Source organism: Ambystoma mexicanum, chromosome 14, assembly GCF_040938575.1.
Source record: "Ambystoma mexicanum isolate Mex_15411 chromosome 14, UKY_AmexF1_1, whole genome shotgun sequence".
Taxonomy (NCBI): Eukaryota; Metazoa; Chordata; class Amphibia; order Caudata; family Ambystomatidae; genus Ambystoma; species Ambystoma mexicanum.
The window spans coordinates 106185030-106205268 of NC_090940.1; the positions used below are offsets into that span (position 1 = coordinate 106185030).

General features: G+C 47.3%; 1 long non-coding RNA gene across 1 annotated transcript in view; it reads left to right on the top strand.

Annotated features, from left to right (window-relative positions):
* Positions 1-20239, top strand: part of LOC138527462 (uncharacterized) — a 429641-nt gene that overhangs the window by 264253 nt on the left and 145149 nt on the right. The window lies entirely within an intron of this gene.

Consider the following 20239-nt stretch of genomic DNA (forward strand, 5'->3'; position numbering starts at 1 on the left):
TTTGACATGGAGCAAGATTTTAATTAAATGCCTGTTGTATTACACAGTTCAGTCCTGCTGACATAACGGAAATCATGGAAGGTGTTTGCAATCACGAGTGCATGGATTTTGAGTGTACTTCACTATACAGATGACCTATTGCCGAAACATGCCACTCAAATATCTGCAATATTTGTCCAGGTGTACATTTGAAAGATGACCTGTTTTTGTTCTTTCTACAAAGTACATTTTCAAATGTCATGCAGACAAATATATGCAAGCCATCCATTTGGTTGTATGGTACAGTTGAAATTATGGAAATTGCTAAGCGGTTGCTAAACAGACCCTTGTGGCCTTTGTACATGAATTAGCCAATACCATTGACTTGATGCCTCGCTTTATTAACATTTCAAATGCTTTTGTCAATACTTTGTAATGAAAACTGAACATTTTATGATTTGCAAAATCATTCTGGTTCCGAAGGACATCTGTATGAGCTCCATTTTGTCCCCCATTTATCTCTGATACAGCCTTGCATAACGCGGCAATGTCACCACTAGGTGACTCCTTGTTATTTAGCAATCAGCAGGTGTCAATGCGCCTGCACAACTGGCTACAACAAACACTGGCTCATTGTATTCAAGCACATAGGCATTCAAATGCACATCATCTGTTACGTGGGTATATCCCTGAGGTCACAGCTCTTGCCTGGTAATATCCTCATTCAAGTGGGAATTGCTGAATCTCTCAATCAACTGGGAACATATGTTTGATCCTCGCCAATTACATTTTTCGAAGTAGACACTACTGTACGCATTCTGTTTATTTATGCCAGGATTATTTTAGGAATGGGTCAATTGACCCATCCTAACCCCATAAAGTCAGTGCTAACGGTATTTCACTAAAAAGGTTTATTTTATGTTGCTCTCAACGACTGCAACCTAACTGGTATGAACATGAGGCTCTGTTCCAGTATGGGGTAGTATGGGGTTGTAGCACCTGCTTCTTCTACAACACTACACAGCATGCAGCTGTTTACATACCCAATGTTGTGGGCGTAACATACACTTTTTCAAGCTAATAAGCTCTCCCATTCCCGTCGCACTGGTAGGTATTGTGGCTAAGATGCACATGTGGGAAACCCTCAAAACAGGGGCTTGACAATGTCAGTTTGATTTCCTCTGCAGGCGTTGACACTATAAACGTCTTTCTTTTCAGGTTCCCCATATAGTTATGGCAAACTGTTTTTATATTTAAAATATTTTTCATACAAATATAAACCTAGGGATCCATTCTAGGGAATACAAAACAGTATTAAAACCTGAACCAGCGAATCACGCAGTTTCTTTGTTGTTGGGGGATAACCGACTGAGGCCTAAATTACTGCAGCACTTGTTAAGAGTGGTGTTAGACGGAATTAATGGTTCTGGTGGCAGTATTTCCCGTTTGCCCAATACTCTTACGTCCCGTCCCCTTTCCTCCAAAGTGTTGTATTGCACTGGATGCTCAGGAGCAGGAGTGTGACTAGCCCAGCTGACTCTGCCTACCGGCAACACCTGTCGGTCCTTTTTTTTCCACATTTCTGGGATCGGACGCTTAGCACATCAATGCACATTTTTTATGTTAGCCCAGCTGACTCTGCCTACCGGCAACACCTGTCGGTCCTTTTTTTTCCACATTTCTGGGATCGGACGCTTAGCACATCAATGCACATTTTTTATGGCACATCGGTTTCCCCAAGTATAAATGTACTGTTCTTTTACCTTTCGGCAACAACCATCAGTATTTTATGATGGGTGTTAAAGATTTCATGCCCTGTGCTTCCTCCTCTCACTTGAAGCTCTCTTCTCCTTTAGCACTTGCACGCCCTTCACTGCCTCCCACCTTCAAGGTCATCTGACCCATGAAAAGAGTGACAGTGGCTGCCTTCGCCTCCACCTACTCTCCTCCTTCGACTCTTGCGGCTGACTCCCACCCTGACATAGCCCTCTCTAACTTTCACCTTTCAGTTTTCAACACTCTTGATATTCTTGCCCCTGTCATGAGGGTCCGTCTGAAGCCTCCCAAAAAGTGCAACTCCTGGTATGACACCGAGCTGGCTATCCTTAAACGAAAGTGGAGAGCAACAGAACGGAAATGGGGATCTTCAGGTACACCATCTGACAAACTGGCCTGCCACCTTCTTCAAAGGAAATATAGAGTCAGCTTCTGCTCCAAGAAAAGTCTATATGCAAGCCTGCATTTCCACAGCATCTAACAACACGGCTGAACTCTTCAAAGTCTGCAAGGAACTGGCCAATCCTGTTGCAGTCTCTTCCTCTACTGCACCCTCCCAGGCCCTTCGCTCGGCCCTGACTGCTCATTTCACTGCAAAAACACAGGACATCCTGTCCTCGCTGTCCTCCACACCATCACCTCCACCCACATATCTTGGGCGCCCCCTTGGTCACACCCCCCTCCCTTGTCACACCTGAGGAGATCACTAGACCAGTACGGTCCATGAAAGCCTCTTCCAAACAGGTTGACCCATGTCCTCCTAAAACCATCAAGGACAACATTGATTCTCTTGCTCCAGCCTTGGCTGACCTCTGCAACCTCTGTTTCGCCACTGGAGTTTTCCCTACTTCTGGCAAGCATTCTCGTGTACCCTATGCTCAAAAAGCCCTCTGCTGACCCTTCTCTTCTGGCAAACTATCACCCAATCTCTTTCACTCCTTTCCTGGGAAAACCCCTGCAGAAGTTGGCTATCGCTCAGCTTACCCCCACACAGACTATGTTGGTTGTCTCCATGACCATCGGTCTGTCTTTAGAGCATCCAGAGGCACGGAAACTGCTCTTCAGAAAACTTGTGAAGACCTGCCCTCAAATCATGACTCTCTCTCCTTCTGTCCTCATTCTTCTCAACCTCTCTTCTGCCTTCGATATGGTAAACCACAAAATCCTGATCTCCTGTGTCTGTGATACCCTGGGCATCACAGATCAGGCCCTGGCGTGGCTTGCTTCCTTTCTCTCCGACCATCCATCCCAAGTGGAACTTGGGTCCTTTCTCTCCCGTATCACTCTCTACTTTTGGTGTCCCAGAGGGTTCTAACCTATTCCCCTGGTTCTTCAATGTCTACATGGCCCCTCTGGCCCACAGGATCTTTTTCTTCACCTCTAACTTTCAGTGTTATCTGGATGACACGCAGCTCTTTTTCAGGCTACTAATTATCTCTGCCTCAATGCCAGTAAGACGGAGATCGTCCTCATTGGGACCCCTGCTCCAGCTTTCACACTTTCACTCTGACCGGCCTGCTTTGGCCCTGTGCCCCCATCTGCCACTGTGGAAAAAAATCTGGTGGTGATCTTTGACTCTACTCTCTCCTTCTCTTCTCACATCTTGGACATCTCCAAAAAGTCCCACTACCAGCTGCACCACCTCAGAGGTATTCTACCTTTTCTCACTTTCCCACAAAGGGTCACCATCTACAGAGCCCTGGTTCTCTCTAGGCTGGACTACTGCAACAATCTTCCTATTGCTACTCTCCGTCCGCTACAACTCATCCAGAACAGAACCGCAAGACTTATCCTTGGCCTCAAGTGCAGGGACTGCATCTCTATGCATAGTTCACAAGGCTCTCTGGGGCCAGAGCCTGCACTATCTACAACGCTCTCTTCCTAAATACTCTCTCTAGAGCCCTCCGCTTGTTCTTCGTCAACACTTTGCAGGTGAGCCGTTTTTCAAAACAGAGATTTGGGGGTAGATCTTTATCCTCTGCAGGCACCTCCCTCTGGAATAGCCTTCCTGTCTCTGTCTTGAGCCGGAGCTCCTTAGGTTTCGGAAACTCCTCAAGACCTTCCTCTTCTCTTCTTCTTTCTCTCTCCCTCTGTCCTGTTACCCTCCTTTACTTTCACTCCTGCTTCCCTCCTCCGTCTCTCCCTAACGCTGTTTAGTTTTTGCTGACTGGTCGCCTGGTGCACCTCCAGAGCCCCACAGGTCCCAGGCACCCCTGCCAGTCTTTGCACTTACCTCCGGGCCTCTGCACTATGCGCAGCACGACTGCACTTTCAGTGCACGTTCCTTGAGTGGGATACCTCTCTGGGGTAACCTCTCTGCACTTAAGCCAGGGCCCTGCTGACTAAGCGCACTTATTCCCCCTCCCCTCCCTGTCACTCCTGTCTGCACACTTGCATGACCTATATGTACTAGGCCTAGTAAGTATGTATCTGTCCCCCTTTGTCTCCCCTCCCTAGCTTGTTTGCACCTGAAACACCTCATGCACTGTCACTAGAAGAAATGCTGTCAGGCCTAGTCCGCTAGTTATTTTTCTGTTAGATCATTCAGAAAATAGAAGGCCTAAGAATGACTACTGTATCTCATTGCTCCCTTCACACCTTGAAACACTTTTATTTTATTTGTTTATTTCTAACGCGCCATAGCCCGCAGGCATCAGGGCGCAAAAGTAGACAGGGAAAACAAGACAAAACGTGGACAACAAGGTCAGCAATTGTTTATCCGAAGAGAGTGGTTTTCAAGTCTTTTTGAAAAATGTATTTTTCTTCTGATTGCACGGATACTGGAAGACTGTTCCAGGCACCAGCAGCCCTGAAGGGGAAAGTTCTACCTTTCCCACTAGCTAACTTAGCCCAAGGGATGATAAAGAGGTGAGCTGTGCCCGATCTGAGCATTCTGTTGGGGGAGTATCGCGTCAGGGAGTGTTTGATATTCCTGCGCCTTCTCATCTAAGTACTTATGGGTACTGGACAGTACCTTGAACTGGATTATTTTTTCTACTGAAAGCCAATGAAGATTTTTTCGATGGTTGGAGATGTGTTCTCTCCTTGGTAGGTTGTGTATTAATCTGACTACATCATTCTGAATGATCTGTAGCTTCTGGATGTTTCTTTTACTGGCTCCAGAAAGTAAGGCGTTACAGTAATCTAATTGAGACATGATTATAGCTCTGGCAAGTGATTTGCAGTTTTTGCTCAATACTAGTGGATTTATTTGTGTCAGTATTCTTATACACTTCACTTGTGTACAAGTGCTGTACAAATAAACAATTACTACGCACGGCAGACTTTCACGATCGTTGCCTGGACTGTTTGGGACCCGACCACAGTTGCATGGCTTGTTCCTCTTGACGCTTCATATTCCGGTACACTTCGTTGAAGGTTGTCTCGGTGGAGAGAAGTTTTCCGGGCATCGCCTCCAAGTCATGTGCAGGAGTTTCTATTGTCTCAGTCCAAATTTCAGATAAGGCTGGCACCCCGCACAAGTGGGAGGGATGCAAGTCCTGCAGCAGTTAGCCACTACATAACCAGTGACTGCTCTAAGGCCAAATCAGCTTATACCGGTTTCAATACCGAGGACCCTCTGAGGTCTAGTACTGGGTCTTCTAGACCAGTGGTGACTTCTCAACGCGGTAGGTTTACTGGGCCCATATGGCCTGAGAGTCCTCGACCTTCCATACTCTGCTCTTGAGTGCTCGAATGTTACTCGGGTTCGCTCCGAGGACCCGCAAGAGTCTTGTAAGAGAAAGCTCCACATTTAACAATGCTCCCTGTGTCTCACCCGCAACTCTCAAAATAGCCCCATAGGAAATGTTGGTACAAATTCGCATTCTGTCCAGAGCGTGATGTCATTACAGGATCAGCACCAAACTGCCCTCAAAATGGCTTCCAGGACACAGGATAAACAGAAGGATTCCTCAAACTTAGTGTCCTGTGCGTCAGAGGAGATTTCAGAGATTTTCTCTTTGGAATCTACACAGGCGGCACCTCCTTCTCATATCCCAAATCAGCCAACACATAGTAAGGGGGATTTTGTAATGGCGAAATAGACACCAATGTCGACTTGGTCGACCTCTTATCCCGTACCACATTCATTGCTTAGATTGAGGGCCCCTCTTTCGGTCAGACAACTGAAGTCTTACACCCAACAACGCACACAAACCTGAGACCAAATAATGGGCACACCTCACTAGGGAATGAGACCAAGAGAATAATTGCAAGTAAAACAAATTTATATAAAATAAATGCAAGCTGAGAACTCTGCTGCCCGAGAGCGCTCTGCTAAACAATACACGGGCAGCACATTAAAAGGACACACATGCTAAAACGTTTCAAAATAGGGTGCAAATCTTGGCAATTGATTGGGGGAAGGCCTATGCCATACTCGATCGTATAGGGGAGGTTGGATGCCAATTGGACGTTGCTCCCTTTCGCTCTGGGCACATGTGGGTCGGCTGGGCTCATCTCTGTGGTGTGAAGGTCGGGTCAGAAGAGTGCTACATTTCTATTTATCAAAGCTAAGACAACAGGTACTGATGGCATGAGACAAATGGCAAGCATAAAACTTTGGCATGAATGGGGGTACTATCAGAATCCATTGACAAATACACCAGAATTCCAACCCCTGTACCCAGGGGTTCATAAAACACAGTTCCCTAGACCCAGGTGCCTGCCCAGAGGGTTTTGATCTACCCGATGCCTCATGATACAGATGGACATGTTAGTCTTGAGGAGGATATATTGGTGCGTAGGATTAGCACTATGGTGGGTGTACTCAGCTGGTCTCTGCAAGGGGCCAGATGTGTATCTATATCAAAGAGCGGAGGGGCAAGGGACTAGTGGCGTTACGCTCACCTGGCTCCCACCGGGGCGTCGGTCGGACAGCTGCGGTCTCCACCCACGTGATGCGTAGTGCAGCGATGACTGACTGGATCTGCCCTCCTAATCTTGTCTGCTTAATCCGTAGAAATATTCTCCTGCAAGTGGAGAGATGGATTTAGCCACTTGTGGATTCAAGTGATGGCACCCCCACAGTCCTCCCCAACTAATCACCTCCGAAATGCCCTCACAGCAATCTCACCTTATATTCTTGAAAGATGAGCTCTCCTTCCTGCGTGGATTTGCAGGGGCGCGTCGATTCCAGTTACTTCACTGGTTTGAAGGCTCAGGAGAGTTTCGGAGAGTATTGACTCTGAGATTCCTGGTGAGGACCAGTAAGTATTAAGTTCATAGAGTTCAATATGTCCAATGTTCACTCTTGTTCCCCCCTTCTTTCTTGTCTGGCAGCTGGCTTGTGAAAAGATGCTCTTGTGGCAGCTGGTGGCGCTCAGGTAAGAGTCTGTATTACCCGGCGCTGTCCGGTAAATGTTGCACGAGGAAAACGTGTTGTTTTGTCTCTCTTTACAGATGCGGCACATGAAAATATGGAGAGTCACAAAAGGATGCCTCCGGTGGTAAATCAGGTAAGTCTATGGTGGTAAGAATCATATTTGTTGGTTCCCTCGGCTCACCTTGTGGTTTTCTTTTGTCTCCTAGGCGCCGAAGTTCGGCGAAGAAATGATGGAGGCAGCGCCGACCCGAAGGATGCTGTGAAGACTGGTGAGTATGGCGCGGCGCTGCAGCTGGAGGTGCGGCGCGTGCAGAAATGATGTTCTTTACAGGTCCGGAGACAAGATGGATCCAGAATCGGGCGTGGAATAGAAATAAGTCTGTTTTCTAACCTTGTCCCTTTCTTTCCTCTTTGTTTTAGGAGCTCCGGATTCGAGGCGGGCTTGGCAGAAGACTGGATGCAGGCTGCAGGCACGGTGAGTGTTACGCTGCTGGATGCAGAATAACGCGAAGCGTGTGTTGCTGGTCGGGTGTGGTTTAAATAGCCTCAAAAGTAGTCCCAGGTAAGAAGTCCCTAGAACCACACCTGAGTAAAAAATAGTCCCTGTAGAAAAATAGTCCCTTTCAGGCTTCATGTTGGATTGGAGTCATTTGCAGCATGGTCTGCCTGAGGTAAGTAGTGACTATGAGCCTGGCGCTTTAGGCGCCAGGACTGATTCCTACTATGAGCCTGGCGCCTAAGGCGCCAGGACTTAACCCAGATAGCCCCTAGCCGGGGCTGCTGAGGTTTTACTAAATGTCTAGATGCCTGCTCCCGGGGCTGATGGGCTTGGTCCGGATGCCTGGGGGTAGGCATCATGACAAGTGGACTGTGGCCTAGCAGGGTGGGAGTTGAGGGAGCACATGCAGGTTAGTGGAGATGGATATGCACATGGGCTGGAGCCCGCTCTGGTCTCACACAATGCAGTGAGATCATCTGGCCTGGGATGATACTAAATGTTGCAACAATGAATGGCTGGACCTCCGTGAGAACAGGGCTTGTGCAGAGCTGGCAGAAGGTGGAGGTGCCCTGGGCTGTCTATGCAGGGCACAGGACAGGGGAAAGGCAGTATAAGAGATCATTTTTGGGCCTAGCAAAAGATGGCGGCTGGTGTGTCACAAAATGGAGTCTCTAGGCATCAATGAAGGCTTGGTTAGTTGTTTGTTTACTACTATTAGTACAGATTATAGACGGGAGAGTGGGGGCGTCTTCCCCCCCTTTAGCACACACGGGATCTATTCAGTGCAGGAATGGTGGGGGGGGTGGGAAAGACCACCACTCCCCAACATTCCCCCCTTTCGTTAATACTAAAGTAACAAATACCCTCCCCCGGTACGTCTATGTTCCTCAGCCCTCTTTACTGCTTCATCCCAGGTGGGAGTACCTTTTATAAGCATCCATGTTCTACACACATTCCTCAAACTTTCCCCACGTCGTTCTTATTCTTCAGGAGTGCATGTCATGTAAATACAATCCCCACTAACCCACACCCCTTTATAATTGTCGAGATCTTGGGGCTACTTAATAGTAGTGTGATAATAGTTGTCTACCACGTCTCCTGTATTCTATATTGCCACCATGTGGTATTTGAGTTCAACACTCTCACCAGTTTGTATTTGGGCTTCCTAGTAGCATGAGGCATCTTACCATTACTATTTTTGTTGCCTATAGTCACCATCATCGCACTACTAGGAATCCCCTTTGCACAGCATCGAAGCCCTCACTGGCACACACAGAAGATGGGGACCGGCATTTTCATTGCAGTCTCAAGCCATGAGGGTACCCAGTTGAACGTCATACTGAACCAGTCACTTGGCTGGACACCACCTTCTTTAATCATTCTCACTCCAAGTTCATGTACTGACGCAATTACGCGCGAGTGTCCCGTTATCAGCATCTGAAGAAGGTATGATGTGCAACATGCACTCCCGATTTTTTGGCAAACCCCACCCTCCATGGCTGTGAGGAGATCAAGCAAATATCTATTTTGCATTGTCAGTCTCAGTGCTCTTAGTTCTACCTTGATGACATTGATTCCTTCCTCAGTGTCGTTTGCCAGTTGAATCAGCTCTCAGGGGATGATCTGGAGCCACATGCCGTTTGCTCGTGGTTGAATGCTGGTGATCAGTGATGCAAAAAATGTCTCTGCTGAGTTGAAAAGTTTATATTCCTCAGGAATCTATGCCAGGAGGTTGGAAGAGTCCTTAGAGAGATAGTTGGATGGTCTCTTTTTGCGTGACACTTGATCTTGCAGCTTGACTTCTGATAGTATGTTATAGATGGGGGGTGCTTCATTCGTTGGTTGGGGTGCCAGTGGCTGTTGGGCACCCCTTCCCCCCTGCACATGCTTTTCCGGTATCACCAACAGTGCAGAGTGCAGCGTTACCAGAGCACAGTAGCCCTACATGATAACGGGAGGTGCAAGTATGCCTGTTTGCCGCACACCCAGTAATGGTACATCAGGGCAGCAGTTCCTTTTCACATATCAGGGATGACGAGGGTTCTGTTGCAACATGTTTGAACCCATGGGTACTTTTCCTTCCCTGTGGAAGCACAATTCATATTTTTCTTCATGTTGGATCTTGATCGGTCTTTCGAGGGCCGTGACCCACATCAGCTTTGTGATGCGCTGGGACCACGTCTGGGCACGTGTATCCTCCATACATTGTAGTCTCTCATCCGATAAGCCATGTAGTGCTTCTGCTTTGCACATGACTGTTGCATATTGCTATTTATTTCAGTGAACATTGTCCCTTTTATTGCTAGAAACGGCTCCTTAAAACATGTATCACCTTCAGGTTTATTCTTGCATGTTCTCATCGGGAGGAAGCAATTGTAGTTTTACTGTGTGTGCGCCTGGAAGGTGCTCCTGGTTCTACATAGTGCGAGATGAACGAGACATTGGGCTTCTACTGGGGGAGTTTCTTGAGGTACTAAAAACGTAGGCGTTGCTGGCTCTTGAGGTATCGGTGAACACACATAGCAGCTACCATTCGTGGCCTGTCTCCCAGTGGCGCTCATGTCAAAGTACCATTTGTTAGACCGGTCCAGATGGCGGAGGTCTTCTACCTTATTCAAGCCCAATCCATGATACGCATCGCACTTGTACTATTGCACTTGCCTTTTCCTTCTATTGACCAAGCGATATTTATCATTAGTAAATGACCTGTTGGACCGTTTATATGCAATACCTGGGAATCTGTGTGCATTCATAGTTTTCAGGCAGTAGATTGGAAAAATACCAGTGTCCGTATTTACATTTGTATCAATATTAAGCTGCCAGTATTGGGAACCTTGGAGTGCACACTTGGTGTAGCAGTGGGGAGCATAGTGTACACAGTATCAACATTTTAGGTAAGTTTCTCGGTTGTTTTTTTGGCAGTTTGTGGCATTGTAAACGTTGTTGGAGTGGATAATTAATCATTTTGTACATAAATTACTTTTTCACTTTTATTATTTACCACTAACCCAGGCCGTGGGATTACTTCGTGGGATTCTTGTATAAAGTATTGAGGTTTGGTGATGCATTGTGATCCCATATTCGTTTTACTCCATCCCATATTAGTTGTCTCCTTTACCATATTAGTTTTCCCCCCCCTCCCCCCTTATGTTATGTAGCCCACTATAAGGGACACCCCAATATATTCCCAGCTCTAGCATAATCATAGAAAAAACCATGGCTGTGAAATGTATCCCACATTTGTACGTATATGCCTTAGCGGCACTTATTTCGTTCCTACTGCTATCTATCTGAGTTCTAACACTTGTAAGTGGTGTTCTCTCCAACATTGTAGTACCCACAGAGAGGATCATAAAGGAGATGGGGGTTAATAAGGTTCGAGACTGAATAAGATATAAGAACAGTGAAGAAACAGAAGAAAGCATGGAAACGGGGTGTAAGAGAAAAAAGACGTTTCACTTTATGACATCATATTTCATTATATATACATGTTACTTGATTTGTTGCATTTCCATTTGTACTCTTACTTTTTCTGTTTACTTAGTTTTTCTGCGTCTGATCTCTTTTCCTAAGGCACCGCTGCCTCTTTCATTCTCTTGCGCTGCCTCTGGCATTACACTATTGTTTGCTTTTCTTATGTCTGCCAAATGCACCCAATACCTTAGTCCCTTTACCTTGACTGCTAGAGAGGTGCAAAACACTACTTCATAGGGACCATGAAATCTTGAGTTCCACCTTCTTACAAAGCTACGAACATACACCAGTTCGCCAGGCATTAAAGGTTTTGTTGGGCTGTCTGCCTCTGCATTTGTGGTGTCTGTTTCATGTTCCCTTGTGAATGGCTGGACAATTCCTTTTGCAATGCTTCTTACTGCTCTTGTGAGCTGTGAGGTATTCCTTGAATTCCTCACCCGACGCTGTTGCTGTTCTGTGTGCATCCGACATCCTCCTCACTGGTGACAGTGGCGTTTCCATAAGTCTGCCAGTTACTATTTCGTGGAGGTCAAGTGGTGGTCCTTGCTGGGCTGTGTGCGCAACTGTAATAAGGCCAATGGTAAAAAATTGACCCAATTCTTTTTGAGGGTGTGACATAGTTTGGACAATCTGCTTTTAAGGAGGCTGTTTATTTTCTCGACCATTCCATTTGCGTGCGGGTGGTAAATTTAACACATTTTATATTTTATTCCCAACAATGTGGTTACTTCCTTGAATAAGTCATTTACAAAAAGCGTTCTGTTGTCGGATCGTATGATATTGCATACTCCCCAATGTGAGTACACTTCTCTAAGAATTTTGCTGCACACTTTGCATCTGGGTGGGTGCGCAGGGCCTTGCCTCCACCCAATGTGAAAAGGAACAGACCATCACTATCAAGTATCTTGCTCCATTGCACCTCTCGCCCATGTCTGCATAATCTATATGCAACTCACGGAAGGGTCCGATGGGGCAGGGCATTGTTCCTCGCAATGTTCTGAGGGTCATCCCTGAGTTAAATGTTTGACGTGATACATTCAATGATCAGTTTAGTAAGATACTCTTGGAGGTTTGGGACAAACCAATCCTCCTGGACATCTGCAACTATGTGCTGCTTCGAAATGTGGGCTGGAAAGTGCAGTTGTTGGAATGCTACCTGCAACAACTCTACAGGCATCACTACTTTCCCTGTTGTGTCCTGTTTCCATAGATCAGTGGCTGACTGGGTGCATCCTCGTTTGGTCTATAGCTCCTGTACTACAGGTGGTGTTTTCTTTTGTAGTTCAATTGTTCGCGTTATTGGTAGTGCATTGTATCCTTCCACCTTTGGCTCCTCTTGTTTACCTTTTAACACGCATTGTGTGTTCAGCTGGTTTTGGAAGTACGCTGCTTGCTTTGCAGCGGCATCTTCCGCTGCGTTTCCCAGGGATATTTCATCACTATTGTTGATATGGGCTTGGCATTTTACCAGAGCAACTACTGATGGCTCGGTCAGTGCCTTGATTTGTTCATTCAGAAGCTCTGGATGTTGTACCAGGGACCCATCAGCCCTTCTGAACCCTCTCCTTCTCCAGTGGGACAACCCAGCAAGCACCATAGTGGTGACCTATGCCGAGTCGGAATTTATTGTCACTGCACACCCCTTTGCTGCGTGCAGTGCTTCAATGAGTGCTACTAATTCTGCTGCTTGGGCTGAATAGTGCATGGTTAAGCGTTTTTATACTAGAATTTTGTACTCTTCTTCCCCCAGTCTCACTACTGCTGCACCAACATGTTTCTCACCAGTTTCTGCACAGATAGATGCTGACCCATCTACAAAGAACACTTCCCCCTCATCTAAGTCATTTCATTGGCTTTGAGAATATCGTCCCCTTCTCCCTCATAAGTGGCACAGTCATGATCTTGCATGTCTTCTACCGTGCATGGTTCTGTGAGGAACGTGTTGTGTTTTGCATAGAATTACATGGACATTTGGGCTTGAAATTATTATCCCATGTGCTGATGCTCTCTGTGTGGTGAGTGTGGACTTTGATTGTTCGAGAATGGCAAACGGGGAGTGTTCAACGAACAATGTGACGAAACATCCCATCACAATTGTTTAGCTTCTTTCAATTGCGAAAGTAGCTGCTGCTAGAGCCTGTTCGCAAGCAAAGTGTGATTGCATTACTGAGTCAAGAGTGCCACTGTAGTAGGCTAGTGGCTTGGCCCAAGGATGTTTTTTGTGTAAATACTGCTGTCATTAATGTGCTGTTTGAGTCTGGCAACAGGAAGAATTCCTGTTCATAATCTGGCGTGGCTAGGATGAGGGCTGTACGAATCAGTTCCTTCAGTGTTGTGAAGGCAGTGTGCATTTCGGGGCTCCATGTGATCGGTGTTTTATATTTCTGGGCTTCCTTTAGTCCTTGCAGTAGGGGTCGTGTGTAGGGTGCATAGTCTAGTATCCATGCCCTACAATAGTTGCAGATGCTGAGAAACTTCTGGATGTCTTTGACAATGTGGGGTCTGGCTGAGGCACTCACTGTAGCTGCCCTGTCGGGTATTATTCTCTTACCATCTTTCGAAATCAATTGGCCTAAGGACAGGACCTCAGACAGTACTGCAGTTTATTTTTCTACTTTGTACCCTTTTTAGGCGAGCAATTTGAGCAGGGCAACAGTGTCTCTAAGACATGCCTCTTCCCCCTCACTAAATACCAGAAGGTCATGCACGTATTGAATAATGGTGCTTTGAACATCAATATTGCTGAGGTCTTCGTGGAATATTCTGTTAATGCTTGGGCTTTTGCGGTAGCCCTGGGGCAGCCGGCGGTGTTCATACCTTTTGCCCCCTTAGAGTGAAGGCTGTGAGATATTGGGAATCTGGATCGAGGGGTACTGAGAAAAAAGCGTTCAAGTCCACTACGGTAAAATGCGTGACCTGCTTTGGTAGGCTGCACAAAATGGACGCCGGATTGGGGACGAGAGGGAACTCATTTTGGACATAATCGTTAAGTGGGCAGATGTCTTGAATCATACGCCACGACCCCCCTTTCGCTTTCTTGATGGCGTACACTGCGGTATTACATGGAGAAATGGACGGGACAATGATGCCCTGTTGCAGCAACGCATATATCGTTTTGTTTATTCCTTCTTCTGCTTCCCTTGAGAGGGCTTACTGTCTTACCCTGGGCAGCAATGCACCTGGTGTGAGTTTGATTTTTATTGGGGTCACTTCCCTAAATAAACCTACGTCATGGGTGTTTGTGGTTCACAGATATGACGGCACCTGCTGCAAGTCTGCATCGCAGAAAGTTGTTGGTGCACTGACAGCGGCCATGAGAGGGTTTGTCACTCGCCTGCTCTGGACCATTATATCACAGGGCATGCATATTTCCAGTATAAGCTCCCCATCAGTGTCAGCAGAGAACAGCTCTTCATCTGTCAATTCACGCAACAGTATATTTGGGTCAATACACAGTACTGTCCGCCACTCGCACCAATGTGTGTCCATGCCAATTGCTACAATATTCTTTGCTGACACCTGTACCCTTTGCAGGTCAAGTGAGAGGACAGTACCGGGCAGTCTCACGGGGGTGGACACTGGGCAAAATCGGAGGGTACTCAAGTCTTTTCTGGCACTACTCTTGCTAACACTTGTATGTCATAGACAAACATATCTGCATTAGTTGGTACACCTCGTATCGCTGTTTTGTTAGCTACTGTTTGTATTAGCAGCATTGCTCGGTGCGGGCACATACCAGGGTTGGAGCAAACTATTCCCCTGTCTTGAAGTCTATGGTCATGTTTAACTTAATAATAATAATAATTAGGCTTTTATATAGCGCTACAAACCCTCAGGTATCCGAGCGCTGCTTATTATTACCCACGGTGTGTGGTGCTCATTTATCGACCTCGGAAGGATGAAAGGCTGAGTTTGGCCCCGCCGGGATTCGAACCTGCGTTAACAGGCTCTGCACTGGTGTCAAAGCGAGCGCTCTACTTGCTGAGTAAGTCTCATCCCAGCAAGTTTTCAGGGGAATTTTCATGGTAAAGCTGGGTGCTCGTATTGTTTTTTCCCTTATCCTAACATCCAAATCTTCTGTGTAAGTCCACCATAAAGATGAACAGTTTGTTCCCTATCTCTGCCCCCACCAGTGGTTCCTCGTCTCGGTGTAAGGTAGCTGATATGAATGGATACGTAATTGCTCTCTATGGGCTGTCCTAATCTGGGTGGGTAGCTGTTCCAGGGCAAGAGAAAACGTTTTCACTAAGCACACCTGTTCCTTGGTAAGGCGCTGGTGCACCGTTAGCTGTAGTAACAAATGGGTTTGCGTGTGTGTGTCATTTACTTTTGGTGAGTTGGCTGGGACTGCAAGCAGTGGGGGGTTGTCTGAGGGTATTGTACCCTGGTATGGGTCTACTATCTGGGTGCCCATGTGGTTCATAATTTCCTATGGGAAGGCCATATGGTCTACCTGGGCGTGGGTGCCCGAATTGCGACTCGTCATATCTCTGGTTGTTCTGATAATTGTCCACTGGCCAAATGCGGCATTCCCTTGCACAATTACCCCACCTCCCGCACAACCATCATGGTCTGGGTCCACCCCCCCTTGGGCCTTGTCCTCCATATCACCCCCCTCCTCCTCATTGTTCTCTGTACCCACCTCTCCCTCTTGCGGGTCTTCCTTGCCATTGGGGTCCCATGTACTGTCATCCACCCCACTGTTCCTGGCTGTTGTCTGCCCATGCTGCAGCCATCCTAGCCTGTATGGCTACTGACACTCCCCCTTCCTCTCCCTGCTGGTCTGAAGACGGCATTGCGGTTACTGCCGTGACCTACACTAACTTACTCTGTACAAGCTTCTTCAGCTAATCTCCTCTGGGCCGTTTCTTTTTCCCTTTCTTTGAGCCTCCTGCAATGGTGTACTATGATGCTCTGTATTTCTGGCCACCCTTTGGCTTCTATCCCAGCTATTTTATCAAGGGCCTTCTGTATCTCCTTCGGGAGGCCTCTGTTAAGTAAAATAGGGAGGTGGATTGGTCCCAGGCCATGCCTGTCTCCGCCCGCCACATCTCCTGCATCTGAAGAATGAACTGCGCAGCATCTTCCTCATCCCCCATAGTGCATTTTATTATAGAGTGTAAATCTGGGGTGTCGGGGAAGGTCCTTTGCAGTGCATTCTATACTTGTGCACGGACGTCATTAAAAGATACCCCATCATGTGTATCATTCCCTGTGGTGACACCCGGGAAACCTGCCTTCACCCACACAGAGTCCTCTTGGTTCTCCCACTGCAGATAACAGGCTTTTAATGTCCCCTGTGGCCCGAGGCACCCCTGCTGTGTTCTTTTCAAATGCATAGATCCATTTCCCTGCACCCGACGTGAGCGGGGGGAGGGACTTGAGCAGGTTGTTTTTATCCATCATCGCCCATTGCACATAATGAGGCCCCCTGCTCCCTTGTGGATGAGGGGCATTTGTAATTTGGTCTTACCTCCCCCCTACTTACCTTTGCTCCTTTCTTTTTTGCTAGTGCTATTCTCCTTATTATGTTTTGCAACCTGTGTTCCCACCCTTCTTCTTCCTCTGTCACCCGTGGGGAGACCCATTGTGCGTGCTGTATACCCCACCGCGGCCCCCCATCTTACTCGTGAAAGTCGCTCCAACACTCTTCATCCCTTAATGAGGCCACTGTATTGTTTTCCACACTTTCTAGCTCTCCCTCCCTTTCTACTCGTACTGTCCTTATGGGAGCACTATCCACCCTAAAGAGAAAGTCAACTTATTTCCATTCATCTTCTGGTAGGAGCGAGGAGCTTTTTAAGGGCGGTGATGGTGCGGGCCCTCCCCCCGGATTGCTGAGTTATCTCACATATTGCTCTTAATCCGGCCAGTTCTGTTTGGGTCGATATTAAGGCTACTTCAATATCTCGATTGGATGGTCCATGGGGGGCAGCCATGGGTATTATAGTGGAGGGGATTTATAGAGGTGGAGGGGCTGTGCCGAGTGTTGCTGGTTTGCTCCCTCCTGGCACATATGCTGGGTCTGAGTATCCCTCTGCGAGTCTCGTGAACAGTGGGTATAGTTTCTTGGGTTCTTTGTTCCGCTTTCCTTCACTTCAACAGCTCCTACCTTTCCCGGGCTAGGCGTGACTGGTGTTTCTTCCAACATCTTCCACAGATCTAACACTTTCTGTCTGTTTTGGAGCTGCTTCGACTTATATTTTGCCATTAGGTAAATTACTACATGGTCCAATATTCCCTTATCGAAAGACCCTTCTTCAGGCCAAGCATGGGGCGACCCCTCCCCGTTTGTTTTTGCTACCCACTGACTGTGATATTTCTTTATTCGGTCACTACAATGTTACAAATATGGCTTACAAATATGCGAGAGTGGGGTATCCATCCTCATGTTTGCCAAGGGGCCTCTTTCTCCCACCCCTTTCCCACCTTTAAATATTAATCTCTGGTGTAACCACAACAATCTAATATTTTTCACTTCAGAACATTACTTATGCATTTTCAGGACAGACACATAAAAACATGAACCATTGAACATTTTAAGCAACAAACCAGCAAATAAGCTAACAACATAAACCAAGAAAAATAAATCTTGATATCTTCCCTTTTACCCCAAGCCTTCCCCCTTGTTTAGAGCATCACCCCTGCTTTACTCACTCTGCCATTCATATCACCTCGCCCCCTCCTGGGCCGTCCTGCGCCCTTTAAAAACACTAAAATTATAAACTAAGATAACAAACTAAAATATCAACCACTACTTGTTCCCGAGCCCACTAATTATACAAGGCTCTTACTCTTTTCCTTTTTTCCACGTATTAGTTGCACTGGTCGGGACAGTGCACTGCGGTGCCGCCTTCTACCCCCTTTGATCGCTAGGTTCCCGTTTCTCCTCTATTTTTCAACTTGTCCTTCCGTATATATAAAACAATGGGCATAAAAAAGTGCTTATTTTCATACTCATCCTATTCATTCATACCCTGATCATGCATGTTCCCTTCCCTTATTATCCTCTACAAATACTGTTTCTACTTTCCCTCATTTGTTTTCTCTTGCAATTAATACTCATGTGCCTGTGTTCTTCCAAGAGCCTCTGCGGTCTATCCACAACGTCTGGACCTCCCCCTCATGATGGCACCCGGCTCAGGTGAGCAGTTGGGTATTCGCAAAGCCGTGACCCACAAAACCTTGTCTTCTGCATACGTGTTTTGTTTGGGGACTGGTCAGCCCTAGGTGGGGAGGCCCTTCCGGGGAAGCCCTGGATCCTGCCGCAAGTACGGGGGTATCTCGAGGAATATCACGCAAGAGGAGTCACCAAATGAAGGCTTACACCCAACAGCGCATGTATACCGGAGATCAAATAATGGACACAACCTGCTATGAAATGAGACCTAGAGAATAATTGCAAGTAAAACAAATTTATGTAAGATAAATGCAAGCAGAGCGCTCTGCTGAACAATACACGGGCAGCACATTAAAAGGACACACATCGTTAGCTATGACGTTTGAAAGTAGGGTGCAAACCTTGGCAATTGATTGGCAGAAGGCCTATGCCATACTCAATCGTATAGGGGAGGTCAAATGCTAATTGGGCGTTGCTCCCTTTCGCTTAGGGCACACGTGGGTCAGCTGGGCTCATCTCCGTGGTGTGAAGGTCGGGTCAGAAGAGCGCTACATTTCTATCTACCTAAGCTAAAACAACAGGTACTGATGGCATGAGACAAACGGCAAGCATAAAACTTTGGCGTGAATGGAGGTACTTTCAGAACCCATTGATGGATATACCGGCATTCCAACCCCTCTACCCAGGGGGTTCATAAAACACAGTGCTCTAGACCCAGGTGCCTGCCCCAAGGGTTTTGATCTACCTGATGCCTCATGATACGGATGGACATGTGTTAGTCTTGAGGAGGCTATATTGGTGCGTAGGATTAGCACTATGGTGGGTGTCCTCAGCTGGTCTCTGCAAGGGGCCAGAAGTGTATCTATATCAAAGAGCGGAGGGGCAAGGGACTAGTGGACTGTGGCTGGGCAGGGTGGGGGTCGAGGGCATTCCCGGCAGGTTAGTGGAGATGGATGTGCACATGGGCTGGAGCCTGCTCTGGTCTCTCACAGTGCAGTGAGCTCGTTTGGCCTGGGATGATACTAAATGTTGCTCCAATGGATGGCTGGACTTCCGTGAGAACCTGGCTTGTGCATAGCTGGCAGGAGGTGGAGGTGGCCTGGGCTGTCTGTGCGAGACACTGGGCAGGGGAAAGGGAGTGTTGGAGATAATTTTTGGGCCTTGTAAAAGATGGTGTCTGATGTGTCACAAAATGGAGTCTCTAGGCATCAGTGAAGGCTTGGTTTGTTTTTGTTTACTACTATTAATTAGTACAGATCATAGACAGGAGAGTGGGGGCGACTCCCCCCTTTAGCCCACACAGGATCTTTTCAGGGCGGGAATGGTGAGGGGGCAGGAAAGACCACTTTACCCGAACACAGCCATTATGGTATCCGGCACCATAATCATTGTGGACACCATCTGCTTCTTCCTCCTGGACCCCTAATACTGGGGCTTCTCCAGCATGGGGTCTGGCATGGATTCACATGCTCATGAATATTCCCCGTCGTCGGGCTGGGAATCCTCGGTAAAGAAAAAACCAGTATCAGTTTCGTTTCTGATCTGTCTTTCGTAGTAATAACCAATCACTGGTCTCGGCGTCATACTGACCACAGCCAATGACTGCCCTCTACCTAAGCACTGCCTCTGGCAGCCATCTTCAGATTTTTACCGCACGTTCATGTGTTGGGATCCTTGTGCTATTGCTCTCGAGCGTTAGTGCTATTTTTTTCACGTTTTTTCTCAAAACTTCGTTTTTTCGGTCAAAAAGAGCCTCAAGCTCCACCGATTCTCCATCCGATCAACGGGGACCCGTGTCGGATTCGTCTGCGCCCCTCAAGGGTGAAGATTTCGTCGAGCTACGCTTTTGGAGGACTCCAGAAGTTTCTCAGGCCCTGTCATGGCCCAGGAGAAGGGAAGCTCGACGCCCGGAAAGCTGTTCAGGGTCTGCCCTGGATGCCAGCTGCAGAACGTCTTCAAAGAGGACGAACACTCTTTTTGTCTTTACTGCCTACATGAGGACAAGACGCACGTGGAGAAGGACTGTGCGTTTTGCGGCAACATGTCGGAGCGGACCATGAAGGAC